The 11982-nt window shown below is 47.8% G+C and overlaps 1 long non-coding RNA gene across 3 annotated transcripts; it reads right to left on the bottom strand.

Moving 5' to 3' along the window:
* Positions 1 to 604: 604 nt before the first annotated feature.
* Positions 605 to 9496, bottom strand: LOC140613797 (uncharacterized). Of its 3 annotated transcripts, XR_012014689.1 has the most exons (5): positions 5411 to 7289; positions 4057 to 5322; positions 3864 to 3932; positions 3439 to 3645; positions 605 to 790 (listed from the first exon to the last, which is right to left on the bottom strand). It is a non-coding gene; the product is annotated as an uncharacterized lncRNA (long non-coding RNA). The 3 variants fall into 3 exon arrangements; XR_012014690.1 differs by lacking the exon at positions 3439 to 3645; XR_012014688.1 differs by lacking the exons at positions 3439 to 3645; positions 4057 to 5322; positions 5411 to 7289 and adding an exon at positions 9338 to 9496.
* Between the last annotated feature and the right edge of the window lie 2486 nt (positions 9497 to 11982).

The raw sequence follows: 11982 nt of genomic DNA, 5'->3' as shown, positions 1-11982 counted from the left end.
CCATCTCTCTCTCTCCAATAAATAAATAAATAATCTTTTTTTTAAAAAAGAAATTTATCCATGTATTCTTTTCTAGTTGTATGGTTTTATGTTTTTACATTAAAATATTTAATTCGGAATTCATACCAGTTTACAGCGTGAGGTAGAGATTCAACTTTTTTTTTTTTTTTTCAGTTATTAACCCAATCGTACCAATGGCAGTTACTGAAAAGTTCATTTTTTTAAGAGTCTTTAAATTTGGATTTTAGATATCTGGCTGAATGTAGTAGTTTCATTATTTTTTAAGCTAAAATTCATAAGAGAAAAGGGGTTTAAGAAAGTAATCACTAGTTTGTGCAAAATCCACCTAAAGATGGAAGTGAAAATTTAATTTGTTTTTGAGATTCTGTCTTTGAATCAATAGTAACTAGATTGAAATGGACGTAGACAGTTGTATAAGGAAAATATTAAGTTATGTTAAGGAAATATTGCTGTAGTTTTTAATTATTATTTTATAAATTTAAGGCAAATGACTAGCAAAGATTACACGAGGCTCAAAGGAGAATAACCATTTTTATTATAACTGAATGAACAACCTAAAATGGAATTTGATACAATTCTGTCTCAGTAACATTTCCAGACCCCACTCTTGACATGCTGAATCAAAATCTCTAGAGCTGGGGGTGAAAAAAATAAAAAGTGCAGACTGGGATGAGGGCATCTATTTTTACAACACTTTCTCAGATTATTGTAATGTAGGCAGACCCGCATACGTCCGTGAATTTGCATCTAGGAAATTTCGACTTCTAGCCTGAAAAAGAAAGGGCAGAAACCAAGGTCAGAAACCACAGAGCTGGAAAAAAAATGGGAAGGCATGATTGGATCCAACCCATTGTCTTCATTCTAATTAAAGGATACACATGGGCCTCATCTCTCCAATGTCTCAGTAATCCACAAACTCCATCAGAAGCTCAAGTTCAAAGTCATCACCCCAACAATCAAGAATTCTTGTCTTTCCACAAATAATGTCTCTGGCTTTAGTTTGGAGCATTTTCCTTTTGTTAAATCCTACTCCAGGAAAAGAGAAAGGAATGAATATTCCAGGGGCTCTGAAAGCGTGCCAGGCACTTCGCAAACCTTAACCTTTCCCTTGGCTTCCCATAAACCCTGTGAAGCGGGTATTACGAATCTAATATGACTGTTAAGAAAACTGAGGCTTGGGGAAATTATATCAGCAGATTAAGGATACTCAGAAAGTGTATTCGGGAGCTGCATTGTGAAATCTTTCTGGAGAGAAAAAAATGATGGACCAGCATCTCTCTCTAGGACCCTCAGACAAAACCCATGATGATCTGAAGATAAAGTAACCAAGCAATTTTGATCTTTATATACTTAATTTATGTTCTTTGGATATTATTTTGGGCCCAAGAAGCCTAGTCTCAAAAGCATCCCTTACACCTCATCCCTCTCTGCCTCTTCATCTGCTTGATCTTTCCTCAACGAATTCCACGGGTCCTGACAGGGCATGCTCCCGTCTACGTACCTATAGCCTCCCCTTGGTACAGAACAAAAGCTCCCCCAGAGCAGGGACTTGGCCTGTCCTGTTCTCCACTATCCTCAGCGCAAGAAACCCTGGAAGTAGTCAATATTTGCTAAAGAAAAAACCAGAAGTGAGTTTTTCATTCATAACTGGCTTCTTTTCTTCATAACTGCCCAGGTTTGAGGTTTCATTCTGTTTTCCAATTCTGAGCATGTAGCAGGGTGTTTGGTTTAATATCTGGCTTTACAACCCACTAACTGTAGTATCTCCTTCCTCTAAAAGGTGTCTCTGCTCCTTGAGGAGATGAAGGTCTGCAGAAGGGAGAGCTTTGAAAATCATGATCATAACATCGGAGCCTTCTCCTCTTTGCATCAACTCGTGTCTCTCTGCCCTCACTTTGTTCTTTTCCATAGAATTACCCCTTTTCCCCACCATGCACAACCTATACCACTGTCATTTACTGAGGGCTCCCTATGGGCCCGAGAGTATAATTTGTATTTAATGAGGTACTTTATTAAATTATCCCAGAAACTCAGTAGGATGTCTTCTTACCTCCATTTTTTTACATAAGGAATATGAAGTTCAAGGAGATTAAGTCACCTCTCGGAAGAGAAGGAACTAGAATTCAAACCCAGATTTACATCCACTTAAATCTCAAGCTGTTCCCACATCTTCAGTGTGTGAGAGAAACCTCGTTGGTGATAATGTTCTTATGCTACTATTTTCCAAAGACCTGTTACTACAAGTTCTGCAACAAAGGTTGGGGAAACATATTTCTTTACTTTTGTAAATCATGTTAAATATGATTCATTTCATAGCCCACTTAATGACCCACAGCTTTGGTCGTTTTGCTGAGTGTATCCATCAGGAAACGCCTTCGGCTGAATGTAACTGAGATTTAAAGTGGCCTAAAGAAATGACAGTTATTTCATCAAGCGAAAGAAATCTGGAAGTAAGGACTCCAGACCCGGCAACCCCACCAAATCGTCTAATTCTTAGATCCTTCCAATTTTCTGCTCTGCCATTTTTAGTGCAGGATTTTCATGCACAAATTGTCTCATGGTCCCAGGTGACCCCTAGGGTTCTACTCATGACATCTGCCAGAAAAGCAGGAAGGAGCAAAGGTGAAGAAACACATCCTGTTAAAAACCTTTCCCAAAGGTCCAACCTGTTGGAATCCTCCACCGTCTGAGCCAAGTGTGGCCGTGGAAACCTCAGTGGTTCCTGCCAACTGACCCCTGGCACTCAGTTTCCTAATAACCCTTCTCCAGTATGAGGTTCTACACTTACAGGATGCATTAAAGCAAAATGCATGATGTACACGAAACAACACGAAAGTCTCCGCTACCATGTCACCCACTGCAACCCCTTATTGCCAATCTTAGGCAGTCCACCCACTTCAGTGACCTTAGGCAGCATAACAAATAACCCCAAAGCTTAATAGCTTGAAATACAATCAGATATAACCCATGATCCTTCAATTTGGGTAGACTTGAGAAAATCTCATCTTTGTTCCAAGCAGTATTGGCTGGGAACATTCATGCAATTGCTTTTTTTCTTTTTTTCCTTAAAGATTTTATTTATTTGTTAGAGAGAGAGAGAGCACGGGCACACAAGTGAGGGAGGGGCAGAGGGAGAAGGAGAAGCAGACTCCCTGCTGAGCAGGGCTCAATCGCAGAACCATGGGATCCTGACCTGATCCGAAGGCAGGTGCTTAACCCACTGAGCCACCTAGACACCCCATGCAACTGCTTTCATCTGTGAGCACTACTGGCAGTGGAAGGTCCAAACCGGTCCTCTCTCTCCCCCCAGGGTCTTTCCTTGTGGCCTCTTATCACTTAGTGGTCTAGTCCACGCTTATTCCCTGGTGTCTGGATCCTAAGAGGCAGTATTTCAAGAAGGAGTAAGGAGAAGCTGACCTCTAAGGAGCTGGCACTGACGCTAGCAAGGCATCACTTCCTCCACATTCTGGTGGTCAACACAAGCCGGAAGTCCAGCCCAGCTTCAAGGGAAGGGAAAGAACCTTCACCTCCTGACGGAATGTGGCAAGAGTAGCCCACCATTCCATGCCCTCCCTTTGAGGATGGGCCACTCTTTCTTCACACATCAGCTTCTGCGACTATATCCTGTTGGAACAGGCCAAGAATAATTTCTTAGTGGACAAAACTGTTCAGAACAAACATTCCCAGGCCTGAAAGATGACAAGTTGCTAACACTATCCACCTGCCTCCCTCTAGACAAGGGAGCCTATAAGAATTAGCTTCTTGTTAAAGAGAGACATTCTTTCCTTTTGGAAATGAGGAAGCGGCAAAAAGTCAAGAAATTTATTATACCAATAACTTACCAGTTGCAGTCACATCCATATTTTTTAATAGAGTTGGCTTCTAATTCTCTGTTGTAGTTTGGGAAAGACCTAAGAAAACAAAACCCAATGATGTTTATAAAGACTTATTTTGACAGCTTCAACTTCATTTATATTCAACCACAGTTATCATATCCCTGAAAAAGAACAGAAAAATAATTGAATTGACTCTCACCTCCTTTTCCTTCTCATTGTTTGAGAAAAATATAGATTTATTAGTATAGAAATTCAGTTCAAAGCCAAAAGAATGTATTGGTTCCTAAGCCTAGGAAATCATGGGTAGGTCTGGTGTCACGTATAGCTGGATACAGGTGCTCAAATATTATCATCACTGCCCTTGGCTACAATTCTCAATCACTTGGCTTCATTCCCTCCTGCAGATGAGCTTCATCCAGTAACTGGAAAGAGAGTTTCCAGCAGCCCCACCATAATTGTCTTCAAGATTGGCCACTCCCAGGAAAAATAACTTCTCCTCCCATCCTAATAATAATCCCAGGGAAAGATTTAATTTTCCTGTTTCAGTTATATGTCCACCTTTGAACGGATTGCTTTCCCAGAAGAGCAGTGTAGTATGCAAAAAAAAAAAAAAAAAAAGGCAAAAAAAATTTAAAAAATAATAAAAAAATGCCCCTCCCAAAAGATTTCCACATTCTAAACTCTGTGGCCTGTGAATATGTTACTTTATGAGGCAGAAGGATGTTGTAAATGTGATTAAATTAAGGGCCCTGCCCCGGGGGAGGTTACCCTGGATTACCCAGGGGGTCCCAATGTCATCACAAGGACACGCAGAAGAAGGAGGCAGAAAGAATCAGAGTCCGAGAGAAGGCGCTGCGATTCTGGAAGCAGAGAGTGGATGGATGTGATTTGAAGATGGAAGGAGCCCCGGACAAGGGACACAGGTGGTCTACAGAAGCTGGAAAAGGCGAGAAGCAGATTGTCCCCTGGAGCCTCCAGATGGAACCAGCTGTGCCAATGCCAGTTTTGGACTGTGAGAATGCATTTCTGTTGTTTTAAGCCACTGGGTTTGTGCTAATTTGTTACAGCAGTGAAAGAAATTGATGCAAGTGGTCTCCTGATTTGGGTCCGTTTAGTTGACATGTTTGGGTCTGTGGTCAAGGAAGGGGTCGGAGTTGACCGAGCGAGAGCCAGGAGGCGGGCGCGTGCCTGATGGCACAGCCAAGAGCACACGAAAGCCGGCAATACTGCCCCCAAAGGAAAATTCCTTTGCGATATGAGGACATAGAAAAGAAGGCTTGAAAAATCCCGTTAACAAGCAAACAACACAGTAAACAGCAGCCGCCACCATTTGCACCCGTGGAAATGCTGAGAGGTGGGCAGGGAGAAGGAGCCTTCGGAGCCCAGGATGTGTAGGACTCGACTTCGGGCCCCGATAATCAAGACTCCGCAGCAGCAACAGGTAGGGTGTTCCTGCTCCAATGTCCTGGAAGACAGAATTAAGAAGAATAAAGCACATCTTAGAATCAGTGAGACCTCAGCTCCAATCCTCTGCTGAGAACCGACAGTCTCACCTGGGCTTTCAACAGGAAGGTGAGAGAGCTCGTGGTGCTTCCTCAACTCTTCCGGAAAGAATGCCGAACGCTACGGAAGAGGAGAGTGAACGTGCCCACTGAGGACTTCACAGGGGACCCCACGCGAGGGAACGCTTCCTTGAGTGTCGTTTTCATTATTTAAAATTCAGGTGGGGGATCCCTGGGTGGCGCAGCGGTTTGGCGCCTGCCTTTGGCCCAGGGCGCGATCCTGGAGACCCGGGATCGAATCCCACGTCGGGCTCCCGGTGCATGGAGCCTGCTTCTCCCTCTGCCTGTGTCTCTGCCTCTCTCTCTCTGTGACTATCATAAATTTAAAAAAATAAAAAATAAAAAATAAAAAATAAATAAAATAAAATAAAATTCAGGTGGTTGGCTTTAATATAAAGCTGATTCTTTTACAAGTCCTGTGAATGAAATTATTTTTTTTTTTTTCTTCTCAAGTGGTTGAGTTCCTGGATGCTCCAGGAAGTTCTGCCATTTTTACTCTGGCTTCAAGTAGTCCATGATTTCACTGATTCACATAACACATGTAGCCCACTTGTGGGACTAGGTCCAGGACGCCTCCGGACGCCCAGTTCTAAGGCAGTCACCATAGCTCCTCTGTCCTCATCGTCTGTCGCCTGAGACCTGAGCTAGGAGGAGGGCAATGTCAACCCTGCTGAGAGCTTAACTATGCGATCAAGAGGCGGCTGCCTTCCCTTTGGATGACCCTTGAGAGCCACACAGAGGAAGAACTGAAGTTTCAGTGATTTTTTTTTTCAGTTTCAGTGATTTTAAAGCATATCTGTAAACTTCTTGACAGTCCTCCCATCAAGAGGCGGATTCCATGTCCTGTTGCCTTGAAACAAGACCTTTGTGGCCACCCCGCATTGGCTAGGAAGGCAGAGGAGGTGAAACCATTGGGCTTCTGAGATCAAGTAGGAAAAGGCAAAGAGGCAGATAGAAACCTGCTCCCTCCCTCCCAGGATGTCTGACCTCAGCACCCCAGCTCCAGGGTGTGAGGAAGCCCAAGCCTGTAGATATTCAGGCCAACAGCCTCCACTAAGACTCTTGCCACAGCCGCTGTCCATTGCCAGACACCTACGTGAGACGGGCTTTGAGATGTCTACACCACGGGCATCGCTGGGGAAGCCTCTGAGATAACTCTCTTGAAATCCAGAGTGAAGATTTCTAACTAAAAGCCAGGAGTCTGAGATTTTAAAAATACTAGCGACTTTTTCACATGCTTCCTTGTGATCAGGACAAGTAAGACTGGCAGGGGAAGTAGTTTGGGTTTTCAGGGCACTCTCTGATTTTAGCGTGCGGGAGAGGACTTCCCCTGGAATGGCACCAAAACGTTTGCTTGGTGGGAGAGTCAGAAGGCCAGAAGAACTTAAAGTCCTCTAGAAGGAGTCATCAGGGAGAGGAAAACGGAGAGAGAAGCCTAGACCCACGCACTGTCCGACCGCAAGAGCAGAGCCCTCGAGCCGCTGTGGCTGGTCGGCTCCCAGAATCAAGAGACATAATAATAACAGGTTATGGTTATTGTTCACTATATACCAATAGGGGCGCCCGGCTGGCTCAGTCGGTGGAGCAAGTGACTCCCGATCTTGGGGTTGCAGGTTCGAGCCCCACGTTGGATGTAGAGCTTACTTAAAAATAAAATCTTAAAAAAAAAAAAGAGTCTATGACCGATAGATGAGCAACACAAGGGTAACATCTACAGGAATCTGTGAAAAGGGAAAAAGAAGGAATATGTAAGTCAGACGCATCCCTTCGCATGTCCAGAGCCTCGGATTCCACCCCTGCACCTCTGATTTCACTTTCTATGTTGAATTATAACGTGTCTATTTTTCCACCTCCCTATCTGGAAGATAGTAGTAGGTGCTTCATAAAAGTGGGGGGCGTGGCGGGGAAAGGGAGTGGGGGGATGCGGAGTCTGGGAAACGAGCCCAAATGATGGGAGCTCGAACCTCAGGACCCCACTAAAATCTTTCAGGGGCTGAATTTGGTGAAGAGTTCCAAGTCGTGTAACGCTGCCTGAAGACGCAATGCCACCAACTCTGTCACCTACCAACTGAGTAACCCCGTCACTTCCTATCCTAGGACGCGTCGCTCACACAGGAGTGCAGGAAGCAACAGAACCAACAGGCGGTAGCTACCAGAACTCCCAACTGGACTCCAGCCACTCACGTTACAGATATTTATTGAAGACTAGAGTCTAGGCGCCAAGGTAAGCAATTAAAACCAAAATCGTGGATTAAGGTCAACGCAAATGTATTACGGGGAAAAACGCGCAATTAGCCTGGGTTTTTAAGGAAAAAAGAATGATTCCCTCAAAGACTATTCACGCTGGCCCTGGCATCGGTCCAGAGCCCCAGGGCCCCAGAGGAGGGTGTAGGTGCTCCCTCTTCCCGGTTGGTAGGAGCTCAGAGTTTCAGAAAATCCTACCGAAAACGTTAATAAAAATGTTCATATGGTAAAGTCTTCCTGCAACCACAGTCAAAAATTGATGGCTCATAACTAATCTGCATTTGTCGTATCTGAACAGCAAAGCAATTTGGGGTTTTTTACAGCTTGAATTGGCAGCTGATGTTTCAGTCTCAGGGGCGTCACGGAGTACGTGGGACCGCGGGCTTCTCCTGAAAGCACCTGAGAGCAAGCGGTCAGCCACACGGAGCTTCAGCTTCCCCGGCCTCAGACAGGACCCGTCCCCATGGCCTGCCCCGTCCCCATAGCCTGTCCTCATTCCCATGGCCTGCCCCGTCCCCACGGCCTGCTCCGTCCCCACGGCCTGCCCCGTCCCCACGGCCTGCCCCGTCCCCACAGCGTGCCCCTGTCCCCACGGTCTGTCCCGTCCCCACGGCCTGCCCCATCCCTACAGCCTGCCCTGGTCCCGACGGCCTGCCCTGTCCCCCTGGCCTGCCCCGTCCCCACGGCCTGCCCTCATTCCCATGGCCTGCCCCGTCCCCACGGCCTGCCTCATCCCTATGGCCTGCCCTCACCCCCACGGCCTACCCCGTCCCCAAGGCCTGCCCCTGTCCCCATGGCCTGTCCCTGTCCCCACAGCCTGTCCCGTCCCCACGGCCTGCCTCATCCCTACGGCCTGCCCTCACCCCCACGGCCTGCTCCGTCCCCATGGCCTGCCCCTGTCCCCACGGTCTGTCCCATCCCCACGGCCTGCCCCATCCTTACAGCCTGCCCTGGTCCCGATGGCCTGCCACAGTCCCCACGGCCTGCCCCAGTCCCCACGGCCTGCCCTGTCCCCATGGCCTGCCCCCATCCCCATGGCCTGCCCCATCCCCATGGCCTGCCCCATCCCCATGGCCTGCCCCCGTCCCCACGGCCTGCCCTGGTCCTCCCCACTTCCCATCCGCCCCGCCAGCTGGGCTGCGGCCTGCTTCTCTTGTCCACGGTGACCGCCTGGGCCTGGCGAGTATTTGAACCTATGTCTCCAGCTCCAGCTGACATGGAACCATTTGTGTCATTTTCCAACATGTGACACTAACTTCCAATTTTCTTTTTTTTAAATCTCAGGATACTAGTATTAGATCCAAAAATGGCACCTTTCTCTGCCCAGGTCCTGGAGCAGAGACCCCTGGAGCTGGGGCGGACGTACTTTTCTGACAACGAACGGCCACCGCATCCTGAAGGCTGCCACACAACCCCAGGGACAGAAAGAGCCCCGAGACTGCCTGCCTTGCTCTCGGGGAAAGAACCAGACCCCTACCATGTCTCTTCCCCCAGACGGGGAGTCCCAGGAGCCCTGAGGAAAGAGAAAACCAAAGGAGGCTAAAACAGGTCCCCTCAGAGCGTGTGCTTTCCTTATGAGACGACGCATCCTCCTTGTCCCGGTGTCGGGAGGAGGGAGGGGCTCCCGAAAGGTCTTTGGATTCCGTCAAGAACAGAGAAAGCTGGAGTCCTCACCAGGACATGACGGCCAGGTAACGGAGTCCAAGTTCCCCTGGCACCGTGCGTGTGCGTGCGTGAGCCTGGGCTGTGCGTGTGTGTGACCACGTCCACCTCAGGGCCCGGGAATGTTCACCATGAGTCATGGTTTTGTTTTCTGGGCTCAGGAGCCTGTGGTCTGGCAGGAATCAGGGTCTGGGATTTTGCAACAGCTGTTCATGTCACCTGGGGAGGCGACCGAGCATGCACTGGGGTCATTTTTATCAGCTCATGAGCACTGGCTTCGGCTGCCAAAAGGCCATGTTTCTCAACTAGAAAACTAATATTCCTCCCTGGAACCAGCGTGGAGTCTTCACTGCGGGGGTCTGAATTCTTTTCTTAGGCCACACAGCCTTAAATCACTCTCCTGGTGTCTACTTTTAACGTAAGGCGACCGGCTCCGAAGGAGGACAGCCACAAGGTGTTCCGGACGCTCCCCGGACTCCGAGGGGATCAGCGGCAGATCGAGTGAGGATGAAGGCTCATTCTCTCTCTTTAACTTAGCTGGACGTGACTTCCTTAATTTTTCAAGGTCCAGCCCCCCTGGCCTCCCTCCATTCAGGGATTCGATACACTAACTTCTCTGGCCCTGGCGACCTCTACAGGCTCCTTCCAATGCCCTGGAGTTCGGTCATTCCAGACCTCATGCTTAGCCCACCTTCCACCTTCCATGAAAGTCTCCCGAAGCCCTGATCTTGCGTTTGCCTCTCCCTGGGCCCTTTCCAGCCTCTCTGTGGAGACAGGCACAGTGTCCTCTGGACTGAGGCACTGGCTGTTCCTGCGCCCGGCACACGGCAATGACAGAGGGTGCCGCAGAGGGTGCCGCAGCCCCCGCCCTGTGGGAACCGGGCCTATCAACAGGTTTGGGGTAAGGAAAGAGCTCGTTCGGCCTCACGGAACATCAAGTCTTAGCCAATGAGGCAAAGGTCTGAGCCATCTAAGACCATCTAAGCCATGGTTCTTAGAAGGCAATTAAGAGTCCGAAAAGTCACAACTGGTCTCTCAATACCGCAGATTTGGACTCTTCACACCCCTCAGCTAAATGCCCTCAGTGGTGCCCACGTGGCTCAGTCGGTGAAGCCTTAGGCCCAGGTCACCATCTCAGGGTCCTGGGATCGAGCCCTGATCGAGTCCCTGCTCAGCTGGGGGTCTGCTTGTCCTTCTCCCTCTCCCCCTCCCCACGTGCTCTCTCTTTCTCTCTCAAATAAATAAAATCTTTAGATGCCCCCAAAATAAGATGCTGATTTTGAAGGCAGTCTGATATTCCCCAAAGGAATTTTCAAAGCAAAAAGCATCCCCACGGGGCGCCTGGGTGGCTCAGTGGTGGGGCGCCTGCCTTCGGCTCAGGTCATGATCCCGGGGGTCCTGGGATCGAGTCCCACATCGGGCTCCCTGCATGGAGCCTGCTTCTCCCTCTGCCTGTGTCTCTGCCTCTGTGTGTGTGTGTCTCTCTCTTGTGAATAAATAAATAAAATCTTTAAAAAAGGAAAGTATTTGCATGTATATAGTATTAGAGGATAGGAAAGTGGACATTTCTATTTAGGTCATTGCCTAATAAAATTATTCGCCCACTATTTCCAGGTCAAAAAGCAATATTGATAGAAAATGCGAGATAAAATTCGTCGCAGCAAGTTTGTTTGATGGCCACTTCAGTATACAATGATTTACTTTTAATAGTGACCTATTAACCCAGTCTGGGCCTCTCATCACAAACCCTGACACCGATACTGATAATTCTACTAACCTCCTTTTCCTCGGCTTCTGCAGAGTTCTTAAGACTTCCGATATTTAGTTCTGCAGAAGATGCAGATAACACTGAGGGGAAGCATTCTGACCGACTGCTGTTGTCCACAGTAGGTGTCACAGGGAAAACAATAAAACCTTAAAAAGGATTGATCGTAGAGGATAAAAAAGAAGATTCAGGAGAGAGCACCGAGAGGCAAAAAGAGAGCAAGCAATGGAGTGGGTTTGGTGTGTGTGTGTGTGTGTGTGTGTGTGTGTGTGTGTGTGTGTGTTTCTTGCAAGTTGGAGGAAGTGGCAGCAGGAAATTCTAGAAAAGAATTTTAAAAACCCCTTCTGCTGTCCTCCTCCTCTTCCCGCATTCAGCTAAATAGCTTTGCCCCAAATCCGCTTTGCCCCCGGGCTCTCTTGCAGCTTGTTTCCTTCCATACAAACCTACTCCTTCCATTCCACTCGGGTCAGAAGACCCCGGATGGCCGGATGGCCGTCTCTCAGACAAATCAGGGGAGATCCAGGGAGAGGAGTAAACCAGGAGACCACAGATGACTGAACATGATATAGGGACAAAGAATGATGGATTGGTTCCGAGAAACGCCCCGCCATTCAGTTCAGCACGCATTTGGGGGTCATTACTCCCAGGAAGGGGATCGTTGTGGTCAATCCTATAAAAAAAGCCAGGCATGCCTTCTTGATGAAATCGCAAGCCAGCCTGCCAGCAGATTAGGATACTGTTCTGGGACAAAAGGGAACATTCGTGGGCTATTCTGAGAACCCTAGAAAGTCATGATTACCCCACAAATTGGCCCAGGCAATTTAATCAGTGTGCGGGCAATGCTGGAAGAAAGCATTTTATTAACATAATTTTCTTTTTGTAAGAATACCAC

Source organism: Canis lupus, chromosome 22 (genome assembly GCF_048164855.1).
Source record: "Canis lupus baileyi chromosome 22, mCanLup2.hap1, whole genome shotgun sequence".
Taxonomy (NCBI): domain Eukaryota; kingdom Metazoa; phylum Chordata; class Mammalia; order Carnivora; family Canidae; genus Canis; species Canis lupus.
The sequence above is the reverse complement of the archived record's forward strand: the minus strand, read 5'-3'. Positions and strand labels throughout refer to the sequence as shown.